This window comes from Carlito syrichta, unplaced genomic scaffold, assembly GCF_000164805.1.
Source record: "Carlito syrichta isolate Samal-C Ts95f unplaced genomic scaffold, Tarsius_syrichta-2.0.1 Scaffold302292, whole genome shotgun sequence".
Lineage (NCBI taxonomy): Eukaryota > Metazoa > Chordata > Mammalia > Primates > Tarsiidae > Carlito > Carlito syrichta.
In genome coordinates, this window is record NW_007246388.1 from 416,868 (window position 1) to 433,652 (window position 16,785).

Below are 16,785 nucleotides of genomic sequence, written 5' to 3' on the forward strand. Positions count from 1 at the left end.
TAATTATCAGAAGCTAGCCCCCCTCTCTCTTTTTTCCCTGCTGTTGACATACCTATTGGATTCTCAAGATATATACAATCAACTGTTTGTTATTCCTCTCCATGTCCAACATAGTATTTTGTTCCGGAAATAGTTGTTGGATACATATGTACATTTGAAAATTAGTATCAGTTGTCATTTTGTCTGAGTGGGCAGATTTAGTAACAAAATGAAAACTTATATCTTGATAACGTTTTAAACAAGAAAAGTTGGAAAGAATGGGTTTACTTCTTCAAAATTTATAACGAAAAGAAGTGTCCTAAGTTCAAGTTCAGAAGGTTGTTTATTTAAATACAACATTCAACCTGTTTCATTTTGATGTTGACAACTTTTGGGTGTGTTCCATGTAACCTCATATAATTTTTACAAATATATTTTAAATTTTGTTTTGAAACTGTTTCATAGAGGCTATGAAGTAAAAAGAAAATAAATAAAGAGAGAGATGAAGGAAGGAAGAAAGAGTGAAAGAAGAAAATAAAAAAGTAAGAAAGAAAGGAAGGAAGAAAAGAAAAAACCCCGAAATGATCAGATTCCTTTATAGTCCCCTGATGAGTTCTCCACCCAGAGATCCTAAACTTTATTGTGTTCTTTTCGAAACTCTATTTTGAAGGAACTAGAAACTGAGTTTGTTTAATTAACATTATTATGTCAAGTTTCAGTTACCAAGAATGCCCTGTTGATAGAGGAAAAAAGAAGAGGATTGTTTTGCTTCTTCAAGAAATGCATTGAATTTGGAGGGTGATGATGGAAATTACATTTTGTTGGTAAGTTAAATGTATAATAAAAACATGCATTTCCTTGATTGAAAATTTCTTTCAAGGATCCTTTGTGGATTTGGGTATACACTATTGGGCCCTTCTTACAGATAAGCTTATCAACCTTGCAGAGGAATATTTCCTCCTGTGTCTGGGTCCTAGAGTAGAAAAATGAAGATTCAACTGTAAAAGGATCGATGTAGAAGAAAAACATTAGTGTAGTAAGATAGGATGCTGAAAAAAATACTACTATAATTGCTTTAAATGCAGCATCATGGGCTATTTGCATTTTTGGCAATTCTGCTTAATCACCAGAAATGTTAAAAGCAGCTTTTAGGGAGCTCTCTGTCCCAGCACAAAGGCAGACATGCAAACAACTAATTAGGATATAATGTAATGGCAAAGCATAGGGGAACAGAGACAAATTGTCTCCTGAATAAGTGAGTCATGAAGGCTTCAACAGTGTAACTGATGTTTGAACTAGGCCTCAAAGGGTGATAAGAAAGTGCTGGATGAAGAGAAGAAAGGCATTGTAGGGCAGGGACTAGGAAGAACAGAAGCACCAAGCTGTGAAATTTCAGGGTCTGCTGAGGGAAACAGTGATTGACCAGGTGTGACCTTAGGAACAGTATATGTTAGAAAGGGGGTTCTTGGCATGAAGTGGCCAGAAAAGCTGATTGGAACCAAATGAGGAAGGACTTTATATGTAGGTCAGAGGACTTTGGACCTGATCTTAGGAGTCATCAGAAGTTTTATTTTATTTAATTTTTATTAAATGTAATAAAAAAGTTTAATATGAAGAATGTATACTACCTAATTTTTACTTCCTAGTGAAACATGAAACGTGGGGGACTAATTGATTTCTCTACTGAACATGATGGTTTTACTTTTTTCAAGGCTTCTGACATGATACTATTTTCTTGTATTACCACCATTGCCCACTAGTTGGGATCATATGTTCGTCTATCATGAGATTCATAAAGGGATCAGATTATCATAATATTCCTTGGCTATGTCTACCACAACTTAAACTCTTGTCCATAATTTTTTTCTACTTAAGAAGGTGAGCTTTGCTCATGGCATCTACTTAGGCTCTGAGCTGCCTTGAAATGGAATTTGCAGCCTCCTTCATGTTCCTGCTGTGTTATCAAAGGTTTTTAAACAGAGGAAGCTGCCACCTTCTGGATCCTCAGCACCTCTCACTCATGCTCCCTAGCCCCACCTAAGCAATACAGTACATGCCCCCATTTTCCTCATTACTGTTCCTCCCAAATATTCACAGCTTTCTTAAAATCCAACCAATTCTAACACTCTTTCCTTTCTTTTTTTAAAGCACCTTTGCTTCCCGGACTGTGTTTGATCTCTGGAAAATCCTTTTTTTTTTTCCTTTCTTGCTTCTCTTGTCTTGTTAACCAGAGAGTGAACTCCCTTCTCATCGTCATCCGTGCTTTGACAGCCTTGGACATATGACCTCCATGGCAACTCAAGCAAGATCTGCACTGGTATCAGAGAGTAGGCTACCTTGTAATAAATATTAATACTTATTGAATACCTATTTTGTGAGGGATATCTTAGACATTGGGAAGACAGTGAAGAACAAAACGGATGAGACATCTGCTCCCCTAGGAGTTTATGGGCTTTAAAAGATGTTGGCAAATTACAGCCTATGAGTCAACTCTAACCCACCACCTGTTTTTATTAAGTTTTATTGAAACACGGCCACATTTATTCATGTATGTATTGCCTACAACTGTTTTTGTGCTCTAAGGGCAGAGTCATGTAGTTGCAACAGAGACTATGTGGCCTGAAAAGTCCCAAATATTTGTTATTTCACCCTTTACAGAAAAAGTTTGTTAGTCCCTGGCCCAAACCATGCTTCTTAAGATATCTGCAATGAAAGATTAGTTAAAAAAAAAAGTTTTTTTGTTTTTTTTTTTAAATTTACTGTCCCAGCTTGGGCAACACACCTGGGAAGAAAAAGAAAAAAAAATTAGCCAGGCATGGTGGCATGCCTGTAGACGCAGCTACTTGGGAAGCTGAGGTAGGAGGATTACCTGAGCTCAGGAGCTCAAGGCTGCAGTGATGTATGATTGTGTTACTGCACTCTAGTCTGAGTGACAGAGTGAGACCCTATCTCTGAAAAAATGGAAAAAGCAATTATTGTGAGCATATCTCACAGCTTATAATAAAAATGAGTTTCTTAAAAATGCAAAATATAAAAGTTCCTCAAACATATAAAATATAAGTCCAGATTACTACCTCAAGTTGCTATAAAAGTTTCTAAATACTTAATCTAAGTTTATGTATTTATCTCCTAGAGGGTGAGGAATTAATAGTTTGCAGAACAGCACTGACCAATAGAGCAGTTTGAGTAGTGCTAGCTTAGCAGGAAGACAGAAATCAAGCAAATAATAGCACTAAACACTATCCTAGATTAAATTTTTACTAAGAGCTATGATTAAAAATCACAAAATGGTATGTGACTTAATTGCAGGGGAGACAAGACAAGATTTCCTAAACAGATGAACTCTGAGCTGAGATATAAGAGTAAATGTGAATTAGTCAGACAGAGTATATTTTTGAGTGTGATGATGTTAAGAGAGCATCCATGGAAATGGCATTGCATGTGCAAAAGCCCTGGGTGGAAATTAACTTACTGTGTCTCTGAACTGTCAAAGCACTTTATGTGTATTTCTCCTTCAATCCCCTCAACAATCCTATAAGGTCATTATCATCTTCTCACTCACGCTCTTCATCATCAGTTAAGCAATCTATTAACATGTCTCCTTTATCATTTATTTTATAGGTGAGAAACTTGAGGAGTGAAGATGTGAAGCAACTTATACAAAACCCCACTCAGTTGGCTAGTGAGGTACAGATTTGGAACTGGGTTCTAGGACTATCTGATGTCATAGTCTGTGCTTTTTTCTACTATGTGACACTATATCATTTGAAGTACTAATAACCCCTGATTTTAACCCTGGAGGCTTTTGCTACCAGTTCTCAGCAATCCTAAAGGGCTACCTTAATTTTTCTGTCTTCTTTGTCAAGGCTAGAACATATAATTAGCTTTATCAAATTTACAGCCTTTCCACTGAGAACATAAATGGAAAAAGAGAATATTAAATACAGGCTAGAATTAGGAACCAGCTTTTTGTGGTATCCAGTAGCAGAGGTATATGGCTGGTGTCTGAATTAGGTTCCTCTGTAAGTAACAGAAACACTAAATGACAGTTGCTTCAAGATTCAGACTTGTTCCTCTGTCATGTAAATCATTGCAGGCAAGTAGTCCAAAACACTATTCATGAAATCATTAAGACTGCAGGATCTGTCTATCTTGTATTCTGATTTCCATAGCAAGCCATCTTATGATATTAAGATGGCAGCTTGAAGGGAGTACAAACTAGTTCAACCTCTATGGAAAACAGTGCAGTAATTCTGAAAATAACTAGAATTTGACCTTCCATATGACCCAGCAATCCTTCTGGGAATATAGCCAGAGGAACACAAATCATTCTACAAAAAAGATACCTGTACATGCACATTTATTGCGGCACTATTCACAATTACAAAAACATGGTACCAACCATGTTGCCCATCGAAACTAGACTGGATTAAAAAAATGTGGTACATATACATGATGGAATAGTACACAGCCATAAAGAAGGAAAAAACTATAGACTTCGCAACAACGTGGAAGGACTTGGAATCTATCATACTCAACGATCCGTTATGAAAACAAAGAACTGAGTACCACATGTTCTCACTCATAAGTGGATCCTGAACACCTATAAGACAGGGATTGGCAGTAGCGGGTCACTGCTGGGGGTGGAGGAGCACATAAAATCAATAAGCATGCCTGATCCTAATCCAGGCAAAGTGAGGGCCATTGGGAGATCCAAACTTCACCTGTACTTAGGCCACTTATGTACCCAATCCTGACTTGTACCTCACATCTTAAAAAAAGAAAAAGAAAAGAAAAAAATGGCTGTTCGTCTCTGCATTAACTTTCCAGGGCTGCTGTAATAAAGCTCCATATAGGTGGTTTAGAATAGCAGAAATCTATTGTCACATAGTTCTGGAGGCTAAAAGTTCAAAACAAGGGTGTTGGCCTAGTCATGCTCTCTGATGGATTAGGAAAGAATACTTCTTGCCTCTTCTAACTTCTGCTCTCTGCTGGCATTCCTTGATATTCCTTGGGTTGTGGATTTGTCACTTTGATTTCTATCTCTGTCATTACATGACTATCATCCCCCTGTGTGTTCCTACGTCATCTTCTCTCTGTGCCTGTCTCTGTGTAGTTATTTGATATTTTCCACGTATGTGTGTTTAAATGTTCCTCTTCTTATATTTCCAGTCATATTAGATTAAGACCCATCCTCATGATCTCATCTTAATCTAATTAAATCTATAAAGACTGTTTTCAAGTACATTCACCTTCACAGGTACTGGAGGTTAGCATTTCAACATTTTTTTTGAGGGAGGAGGTTGTAACAATTTAGCCCACAACAGGTTCCAACATCTTGCTACATTCCAATTTTTGTAATAGTAAGAGAAGGAGATAATGCCTCTTTACTTTAAGAACAATTTTTATATGGTGTACAGAAAAAGTCTGCTTACATTGGCCATATGTGCAAGGAGGTTGGTCAGCTTTGGTCTCAAAGCCCTCATTTATAGATGGGAGATAATAAAATATACCTCATATGATTATTATATGGCTTAAGTAGGATAGTATGTAAGAGTTCCTGCCACAAATAAGATACTTTATAGTTGTTTGTTAGATATGAATCTAGGAAGGAGAGAAGGAAGAAAAGGAAAAAAGGAAGGATGCAGGAGAGAAAAATGGTTTCTGGATATAACAGTCTATTTCAAAGAAAAGTTTGAGAAAAATGGGTATTTTCTTCAGTGTTCTTTTAAGTAAATGATGGTTCTTTGGAAAAAATATCGGTCTACCGACTTTCAGAAGTTCTTTTAATGTGATATATATAGTTATCCCACACTATATGAATTGTTATTTGAGGAGTAGTTCGCCGCCAAGTCTAGCTAGAAAACAATCATTGAACAGATGATATCATATAATCAGAAGAAGTAACAGTTTATGTGATTACAATTAGCTTAGAGGAGTAGTCCAAATGACTCCTTTGGCTTTATATAGGTGATGCAGACATCTTTTCTTGTAGGTATTGTAGCAAATAGAGTTGGCTACTTGCCCCACAATATCCAATCTCTCCCTCCTTTCTATGTTAGCAAATTTCTAGCTGGGACATATGGCCACCCATCATATAACACTTCTCAGCTTTCCTTGCCTTAAGTGTGGTTATAAGATCAAACATTTGTAAATAGGTATGAACATAAGTAAAGTATGCAACTTCTGGTCATGTACTTAAAAGAAAGAGATATAGGTCTATCTTTCCCTTTATCTTTTCTCCTTTCTGCTCCCTGGGATGTGGATGTGATACTGAGTTTTCTTTGACAAGGGCAGCAACTTAGGACATGGCAAAGGAAAGAGGTAACAGGAGCCTGGGTCCCCAATATCATGGAGCTGCTCCATCAGCCCAAACTTGCTTTATCTGTTCAAACTTGTATTCTTTCATGAAAAGAGACTTTTGTTTAAACCACTGTTATTTTAGACTTTATTATATCAAATAAATCTGTACTCAAAAAGTTATAGGTTTTGGTAATCTAAAGTGAGCATTGGTTGAGTGGTCAGGTAGTGGGTACAAGAACATAGTTATTGCCAACTGGAAAGCTGTCTACCATGATTATGCAGCAGAAAAGTATTTGGAAAGTACTCGGCAAGCAGACCAAACACTTATGAAAACCATAGCTTTAAAATAAAAGGTTAAAAAATTTCAAGATGTTGAAATGTATTGGTTGCTTTTTTTTAAAAGTTGGTTGCTCAGGTTGGAGTGCAGTGGCACGATCATGGCTCTCTGTCGCCTCCAACTCCTGGGCTCAGGCAATACTTCCACCTCAGTCTCCTGAGTTACTAAGACTACAGGCATGTGCCACCACACCTGGCTAATTTTTTTATTTTTTAAACTTTTTTGTAGGAACAAGGTCTCTATATGTTACCTAGGCTGATCTTAAACTCTTGTCCTCAAGCGATTTTCCAGCGTATTGGCTACTTCTTTATTTCTTTAAGTAAAGTTTTCAAGACAGATATGAGTTGAGCCTATTTGCAAACAAACATGAAAGAGAATACAGCTTTCCTAAGAGAAGACTAATCATTGACCAATTTAGGACCCCTGGAGGGTTGAAAGGACCCATTATTTCCACAGTTCAAACTAAAGGCATGACAAGTGGTGGCTACGAAGCGTTCATGTGGCAGGAAGATAGTTTTGGTTCCTCATTAATCTTGGTCAGTTTTCTCCCGAGCAAGTCCACATAAAAATAACGGTGTTTCCAAATAGACTTCCATCAATGTTCAATACAAAACATCTTTACAAATTTTAATTTTTTTATTACAATAAACAATCTGAGCAAAAGGAATGTTCTTACTATACAAACATAGCCTTAAGTAAATTCTTCTCCCCCAAATATCTTTAAACCAAAATATGCACATTCCTGGGTTGCAAGTTTCCCCAGGGGGTGCTGGAATACATATAACCTTACTGGGGTCAATATTAAACTTTCGTGTTCAATTGCACAAGTCAATGTACCCGTCCTTTGCAGCCTTTCCTTTCACAATCGTGCTCTCCCCAATTGACTTCAAAAGGCCTGCTACCTCTCTCCCTTTTCCAGTCTTACCATCCTGCAAATGTGCAATATTTCATGGTGTTTGCAGTAATTGATGTCTGATACTAAGGATAACCAGGTGACTTTTAATGAAACACTTAGACCATTGTGCTCACAGGGGGAAAAACTATTTACATAATTTCAATTTATATACATAGTTTTATTGCAAGGAAATATGATAGAGGCGATCAATATGGAGCTGAAAGCACAAAATATGTTACATTAACATACAATTCCATGAGGGAAGTAAAAGGGAAATGTGAATTCAAGGAACAAAAAGGATTGTCACAGAAAAACTTGCTCACATTTTAATAAAAATGAATGATGATAGTGTCACATCACTATTATTTACATTCTTTTTGGTACATTTAAAAAACTAATATAGCCAATTTATTTTTAAAGTAGCAAAACATACAATATGTTAGAATTGCATCTTTTGCTACTAGTATTTAAACATATGAGGATAAAATTTTTACATTTAGATTTTAAAATGTTTGAGGAACTTCATAATATTTAAATGTTTTCTAAATGTGTAGACAAGCACAAATGTTTTGAGACCACATTTCTATTCCCCACTGCCACTAGATTACCTCTCATAAGTCCCTCCTTGTTATGGAATGATGGACCCTCTGGTACTCCTGAGAAAATAATGCCTTTGTTTAGAATTGCTAATGACTCCTGGATGGTTGTGTTTTTTCTAGGGAGCCAAATGAGATCAGCAGAAGTTTTGTCTGCATACAGTGTACAGGAGGTCAAGCTTCAGACTTGGGTATAATGGATGGGCCTTTCAGTTTAAGTGTAAACTGTAACATTAGGTTATTTGAGGTGAAGAAACATATATGGAAATAGTGACAATGTATGCCTTTCTTCTTTCTTCTTTTGATGAGTTTTCTTTTTCTTTTAGGAAAGGTTGAAAATATACTTTCTCATTCCTCCCATATTTGATTCTGTCACATGGAGATGATCTTGCTGAAACAATATTACTCTGCGTGTTTTTCTTGTATCCAAAGCAAATACTAGTTTCCAGTCCCTTGTATTTTTTTTCAAATAAGACTGTTAGAGTTCTCAATTATGAACTGTATTCATTCTGCTATAGCTAGAAGGCTTGGCAAGTGTTTTCTAATGAAACATTGTATACCGTATTAGGTTTGTTACCTTTTTTTTTAAACAAAGGATATTTGGAAGAACAAGTTACTGGAATGTTTTCAAAACACTTTGACTTAATTTTTTTAATAAGGAAAAAAATATTAGACCTGTATTAGCACACTAATCACTTTCTAAAATATATAAAAATGGGGATTGAGTATCATTTTTAATAAAACTTTAGTTTCTCTTTAGTAGACATTTCCTCGCCACTAAAGTTCATATTAATTGTTCCAATTAAAGCCAAACTGTGAAAATGACTAACAAAATGTGATATAATTTATCTTCTTTTTATTTTATTTTTGAGTCAAGTTCTCATTCTGGCATCCATACTGGAGTGCAGGTGATATGACTACGGCTCTCCACAGCCTCAACCTCCTGTACTAAGGTGGTCCTTCCACCTCAGCCTCCCAAGTAGCTGGGGCTATAGGTGTGTGCCACCTCTCTTGGTTAATTTTTTTTATTTTGATTTTTTATAGAGATGAAATCTCACTATGTTGTTTAGGCTAGCCTTGAACTTCTGGGCTCAAACCATCCCTTAGTCTTGGCCTCCCAAAGTGCTGGGGCTACAGATGTAAGCCCCTATGCCCAGCTAATTTATCTTCTAACTGGACCAAGACAACGATGCCCATTTTCTTTTTTTTTTTAATTTTTAATTTTAAATATGTAGGGTGCAATTCAGGTTTTGGGTATACAAATGTTCATTATGCAGGTACCCTTGTTGATGAAATGTGCCTCCCCTCTTCTGGCAGTTTCCCACTACTGCCAATCTCTCCCCACTCCCTTTCCTGGCAGTTTCCCACTACTCATAGTATTATGATAATTGTTCAAGGTTTGCTTATGAGTGAGAACATGTGGCACTCAGTGTTTTGTGTCTGTGATAAGGATGCCCACTTTTAGCACTCCTGTTTATCGTAGTACTGGAAGTCCTTGCCAGGACAATCAGGCAAGGAAAAGAAAGGCGTCCAGGCTGGAAAAAGGAAGTCAAATGATCTCTGGTGATAATGTGATCTTATACCTAGAAAACCTAAAAGATTTGATAGATTTAGTAAATAAATTCAATAAAGTGTCAGGATGCAAAATCAATGTATAAAAGCCAGTAGCATTTTTATACACCAATAACAATCAAGCTGGCAATTCAATAAAGAAGGTAATACCATTTAAATAGCTACCAAAAATACAAAGTTCGGGATCTGTTTATCAGGGGGTGAAAGAGCGCTAAAAGAAAAACTACAAAACACTGATAAAAGAAATTGTAGATGACACAAATAGAAAAACATGCTCATGGTTAGAAAAAAGAACTTTGTTCAAATGATCATATTGCTCAAAGCAATCTTAAGATTTAATGCAATTTCTATCAAAATATCAGTGTCACTTTCCACAAAAATAAAAACAAAAATCCTAAAATTCATATGAAATAAAAAAAGACCCTGAATATCCATGGCAATTCTTGCAAAAGGAGCAAAGCTGGAGGCATCACATTACCTGGTTTCAAATTATAGTACAAGGACTATAGTAACTCAAACAGCATGGTACTGGTATAAAAATAGACACATAAATCAATAGAAAGTAATATAAAACATAGAAATAAACAAAGTTGTTAACAAAGTTGACAAAACATATGCTGAGGAAAGGACACTGCATTTAATAAATAGTGTTGGGGAAATAGGATAACCATATGTAGAAGAATGAAACTGGACCCCTATATATCACCATAAAAAGTTAATTTAAGATGAATTAAAGCCTTAAATGTAAGACCTAGAACTATAAAACTACTTGGAAAAAACTTAGGAAAAATTCTTCTGGACATTGATCTAGGCAGATAATTCATATTAAGACTTCAAAAGCGAATGCAACAACAACAAAATAGACAAATGGGACTCAATTAAACTAAAAAGCATCTGCACAGTAAAAGAGGTCATCAACAGTTTGAACAGATAACCTGCAGAATGAGAGAAAATATTTTCAAACTATGTATCTGACAAGGTGCTAATATCCCAAATCTACAGGAAACTCAAACAACTCAACAACAAAAATAAAACCAAATAAACCCATTAAAAAGTGAATAAAGGACATGAACAGACATTTTTCAAAAGAAGACATACAAGTGGCCAACCAGCATATGAAAACATTCTCAACAACACTGATCATTAGACCAATGCAAAATGAAACCACAATGAGGTATCATCTTATACCAGCCAGAATGACTATTACAAAAAACAACGGATGTTGGTGAGAGTGCAGAGAAAAGAGAACACTTAGACACTGTTGGAGGAAATATAAAGTACAGTGTCCATGGAAAACAGTATGGAGATTTCTCAGAGAGCTAAAAATAGAATTACCATTCGATCCAGAAATCCCTCTATTGTGTATCTGCCCAAAGGAAAATAAATTATTGTATCAAAAAGGCACTTGTGCTGGCATGTCTATCAGCACTATTCACAACAGCAAGGATATGGAATCAAAAGTGTTCGTGAATGGGTAATTGGATACAGAATATGTGACACCCACACACATACACACAGACACACAATAACACACACACAATGGAATACTACTCAGTCACAAAAAGAATGGAAGCATGTCTTTTGCCGCAAAGATGGCCCGGGGTCATTATCTTAGGTGAAACAACTCAGAAAGTCAAATACTGCATGTTCTCACTTACAGTGGGAGCTAAATAATGTGTACACATGGACATAGAGTGTTGAATAATAGACTCTGAGGACTCAAGGGTGGGAGGATGGTAGGGAGAGGATGGTAGGGAGAGTGAGGAATGATAAATTACTTAATGGGTACAATGTACACTATTCGGGTGATGGTTACACTAAAAGCCAAGAGGGCACCACTATGCTATATATTCATGTAACAAAACTGAACTTGTACTTCCTAAATTTATACAAATAGAAAATTGTGTTCTACCTGGACTGTATTGATTTCATGTATGTTCACCAATTTTTTCTGTTGAAATAAGAAAAATAAAACCCGCATTTGTTTTATCCATGAAGTTGGATATCTCATAGGCATTCTACTCGGCCAAATTTCTCTGGGAGCTTCTCATTCTATCATAGAAATGTCTCTCTCCCCTAATAGTCTTATTTCTATGAAAAGATCTACTTCCAAAGTACTCAATTTATTGGACCGGAGATGAGGCCCTCCTTCCCTCCTCAACCTGAGCCAAGTCAATCTGATTGTCTCCCAGGCATTTAGCATCGGGTTTGAGAGACTGGAATTTGTCTCTGCCTGTGACTAGGCCTAATGCTTATTTCCTTGAGCTGGAGATACAGATTGCCTTTGGGAAAGCAGACTGGCTTATCTTTAACATTAATAAAACCAGGAGCAAGAGTATAAATGATGGCTTCATGATTTTGTTAACATATTTGGGCTGGGCATGGTGGCTCAATCTCATAATCCCAGCACTATGGAAGGCTGAGGTGGGAGGATCGCCTGAGGCCAAGAGTTCAAGATGAGCCTGGACAACATAGTAATATTCTATCTTTACCAAAAAAAAGAAAGAAAAGAAAAGAAAAGAAAACCCAGGTGTGGTTGAAGGGTGTAGGAAGCGACCAGAGGGGCGGCTCCGAAAAGGCACCGACACACCAGACAACAAAAGCCCTAGGTCCCAGCTTCTGTGAACGCAATTCCCCGCGCGCACAAATTTCAAACCTTCCCACTCGCAAATTTCAAACCTGCAAGCCTCCAATCCGTAGCCAGCTTTGTTATGCGTCCAATAGGACCATAACACGGCATTAGCCCCACCCTACTCCCATGCAGCTCCTCCAATAGGAGCATAGCACGGCCCCTTCCAGCCCCTGTCAGGTTAATAAATACAGCCCTCTCCCCGCAACTCTCTCTCTCGGTCTCTCTTTCTCTCTCTCTGTGTCACTCTGTCCCTCTCTGCAGCTCTCTCCCCACCTCTCTCCCACTTCCTCTCTCTCTCTTACTCTCTCTTTTTCTTTTTTCCCTTTACAGATCCCCTCTGTAACAGCCACTTTCATAAATCTCTTGGTCCTGGCTGGGTGTGGAGTCATTACTGGCCCCGAACTTCTTTCATTGGTGCCGTGACTTGGATCGGGTGCTCCCTTGCCCTTGTGCGGGTGTATTCCCATAGGCGGGATCCCCGACCCGGCGCCAGTGGCCACTCCAGCCCTCCTGGAGCTTCGCCACCATTTTGAACGTGTGACCTGCATCCACCAGCGACCATTGGATAGGTGAGTTCCCCAGACATGGAAGCCTGAAACTTGCCCGGGATCACTGGGGGTAACTGGCCGTTGATCGTCCAGCAGCCCCTCCAGCCCCAGGGTGAGGGGGAACGCACCCCGCCTCAGCCTTCACGGCCACAGCGGACCCTAAAGTCTTCCTTTTCTCCTTTTCTCTCACCAAGCTACAGCTAAAGGTTTTTCCCTCCTCCTTATCTCTCTCACACCTTCCCACGGCCGCCGGGTGGCAGCGGGCCCCAGGGGTCCCACGTCTGCTAGCCCATAGCGAATCTCACCCAACTCCCCCCAAGGAATCCCATGGCTGTCGGGCTGCAGCTGGCCCCAGGGGTCCCACGTCTGCTGGCCCACAGCGTATCTGTCGGGTAACAGGGAGCCTCAGAGGCACCATGTTTGTTGCCCCACAGTAAGCCCTATTCGACTGGCAGGAATCACAAACATGCTCCCACCCACTGCCCGGTCAAGTGCTCTCAGTCTGATTCAAAAAGCCTAGCGCAGGTGCCTTGACCCCCTGGGTTCTCCAGGAGGACCCTGGTTGTGCCGAACCCCTGTGACAACAGGCTTTGCCACAACCACACTTGTTGGACAGCCGACTCTTCGGGGGACGCCCTGTTTAGTCTACCTGTCTGATCATGGGAAGCTCGTCATCCCTGCCAGCCGATTCCCCTCTTAAATGCCTCTTAAATAATCTCACCACTTTCTCTTTCCCCTGATATCAAGCCCAAATGCCTAATTCATTTCTGCACCCAAGATTGGCCAACATACCCCTTAGACAACCAAAATCAGTGGCCCCCTCAGGAGTCCCTCAATCCTGATATTATTCGGGGCTTATATAATTTCTGTGAACATTCAAAATGGTGGGTAGAGATTACCTATGTTCAGTCCTTTTCTCTCCTCCGTGAACATCCCCGCCTCTGCCTCAATTGCAATCCCTCTAATCTCTACCCTACACTCATGCTAGCATCTACCGCCTCTTCTACAACTTCTCCTTCTCCCCTTGTTTTACACACACTTCAGCCTCCCCTCCAAAACTCCCCTCCCCCCACTGCAGCTCCTACACTGTAAGTTCCAGTTGCGCTACCCCCTCCTCCATCTCAGATTTCGACCCTGCAGACGAGCCCCCCCCTTACAGACAGCCTCAACAACAGCCTCAGTCTCCCCCCACCCCCACCCTTCTCTACTCCAGCAGCTTGATCCCTATATCCTCCCCTTCCAATCATTCCCCAGTGTAGCCCTCCGGTAACTCGAACCAAGGCTGCATTGGTCGTCCTAGCAGTTTACTAATATTGATTTAAACTCTATAAAGGGACAAACTCTTTTGGCTATATATTTTATCTCCCAGTCAGCACCGGGTATTAGGCGTAAACTTCAAAAATTAAAAAAGGGCCCACAAACCCCTCGATTAGAGCTATTAGACATGGCCTCTAAAATCTTTAACAACCAAAAGGGGGAAAGAATACAGGACCAATACAGGACCACCAACATAAGCAGGAAGCACTTCAGTTTTTATCTACCACTTTAGCAGAAAAAGACACCACTGATAATCTTCCACCCCAGATGGTCAATAGCAGAAGGGGTACACAGCCCCCTTCCCAGGTTTGTTTCTGATCCTGTCAAAATGGGCATATGGCCAAAGACTGTCAAGCCCTGCCCACCAGCAAAACCCTGTCCCAAATGCAAACAGTATGGATATTGGGCTCATGATTGCCTCATTCGCCTAGCCAGAGGAGAGCACTTGGCCCAGAGGCTTGCTGCAATTAAGGGACATCAGGCATCTTACACGATCTCAAAGGGGGATCTCTTGGGCTTGCTCCAGTCAGATTGACTCGCCCCTAACTTGGTAGCCCCAATGTCTTTGGAACAAACTATTAAACTAACCGAGTCTAGGGTGGAAATATCAGTAGCTAGCAGGGTTATATCATTTGTTATTAATACGGGGGCTACATGCTCAGCTCTACTTAAATTTCTTGGTCCACTCCTTCCTTCACCCCTTTTGGTTGTGGGGGTACAGGGCATTATATCCAGGCCCTTCGCTATGCCATTACTTCCATGTGTTCTGGGAAATAAAATATTTCACACTCTCTCCTTATTATGCCAACATGTCCAGCTCCATTATTAAAAGGGGACATTATGACAAAAATTAAAACTCATATTATTCTTTACCCTGAGCCATCACTGCTGTGTTTTTTGGGTGCCTTTTGTATAGTTTTAAATTTCCCTAATAGTTCACGTTGGATCCTATCTAAGCCCTTCCACTGCATATAAACTTATTGCTTTGGTTAAAACTCTAAGGTTAGGAAAAATGTAAAGAAAGTTGTTGGTGTAAGGTATGTTTTTAGTAAGAAAGGATAAAGAAAAGATAAATAATTGTATAGGAAAGAATATTGTATGGTACATTTTTGTTCTATAATAGAATGGCTGGTTAAAGAAAGTATAGAACAAAAATAGAAGGTTTAAGCATGTCAAAAAATGGTATGAGCATGTCAAAAAATGGTATAAGTATGTCGAACATGGTAGGTGAAAGTTTGTGAAAAGAAGTAAAAGAAATTCTGTAAATACTCGAGGCTACAAAAAAGGTTTAATTAGTCCTCCCCCCCACTGTCTTTGTTACAAAAAAGCAAGGTTTTCTTTTCAAAATTGTTGGACTATCATTTTGGCTAAATAAGTAACTTTTACAATAACTACTGTGATTTTGTGTCATAACATGCTTTTGAAAACTTTGGTACGTAAACTCTTCAAGTTCTTAATTCAGTCTCTAGGGTTAGATAAGCAGCAAGCTCCAAAAACCACACCTACCCCATTCCCTTCTAAATTGCCTAAAGGCCAGTTAAATTAATTTCACTAATAACATTGCCAAATTGCTAAAAAACTTTAAAATCTCCTTCCAGGCACAAGGATTACTATTTAACATAGGATGAGTGACAAAATAACCTGGACTTCACTCTGTAGCACGTCAATTGTTATAAAAGTATATCAGCACTTAACTTTTCTTTTAGACATGCTCTATTCCAGGTTTTCTGTCTACCTCCACAGTCTACTCCAGGACAGCTGGTTACTACCATCCCCATACTCATTAGAAGACTGGCCAGAACAAGTTGCTGTTCTACACTTACAAGGAACCTTCATGGAACTCTCACCTGCGGAAATCTACACCTTCAGTGCCTACCTTTGGGCCCTGCTCTGGCTGGTTCTGCACCCTTCCGCCACCTTACCCCCACAACGCCCCTGACCAGCAGGAAGTAGCCAGAAAGAGTAATGGCGCCCCTCCCCATAAAAAACAGAAAAGGTGGGAATGAAAGGTGCAGGAAGCGACCAGAGGGGCAGCTCCCGAAATGGCGCCGACACACCAGACAACAAAGGCCCTGGGTCCGGCTTCTGTGAGCACAATTCCCTGTGCGTGCCAATTTCAAACTTCCCCTGCATGTCAATTTGAAACTTGCAAGCCTCCAATCAGTACCCAGCTTTGTTATGCGTCCAATAGGACCATAACACGGCATTGGCCCCACCCTACTCCCATGCAGCTCCTCCAATAGGAGCATAGCACGGCCCCTTCCGGCCCCTGTCGGGCTGATAAATACAGCCCTCTCCCAGCAACTCTCTCTCTGTCTCTCTTTCTCTCTCTCTGTCGCTCTCTCCCTCTCTGCAGCTCTCTCCCCGCCTCTCTCCCACTTCCTCTCTCTTACTCTCTCTTTCTCTCTCTCTTTTCCTTTTCCTCTGTAACAGCCACTTGAATAAATCTCTTGGTCCTGGCCGGGTGTGGAGTCATTACTGGCACCAACTTCTTTCACCGTCTCTACAAGAAATAAAAAAAAATTAGCCAGGCGTGTAGCACACACCTATACTCAGCTATTTGGGAGGTGTGAAAGATAATAGATTATTTATTTTCATAAAATTGA

General features: G+C 39.5%; 1 long non-coding RNA gene across 1 annotated transcript in view; it reads left to right on the forward strand.

Annotated features, from left to right (window-relative positions):
* The window catches only part of LOC103258563, a 32,109-nt gene extending 16,154 nt beyond the window's left edge, over positions 1-15,955 (forward strand). The window contains exons 3-6 of the long non-coding RNA XR_002481868.1: positions 693-803; positions 3,601-3,666; positions 12,645-12,883; positions 15,923-15,955. This is a non-coding gene — a long non-coding RNA (uncharacterized LOC103258563). The remainder of the gene's footprint in view (positions 1-692; positions 804-3,600; positions 3,667-12,644; positions 12,884-15,922) is intronic.
* The last annotated feature ends 830 nt before the right edge of the window (positions 15,956-16,785 follow it).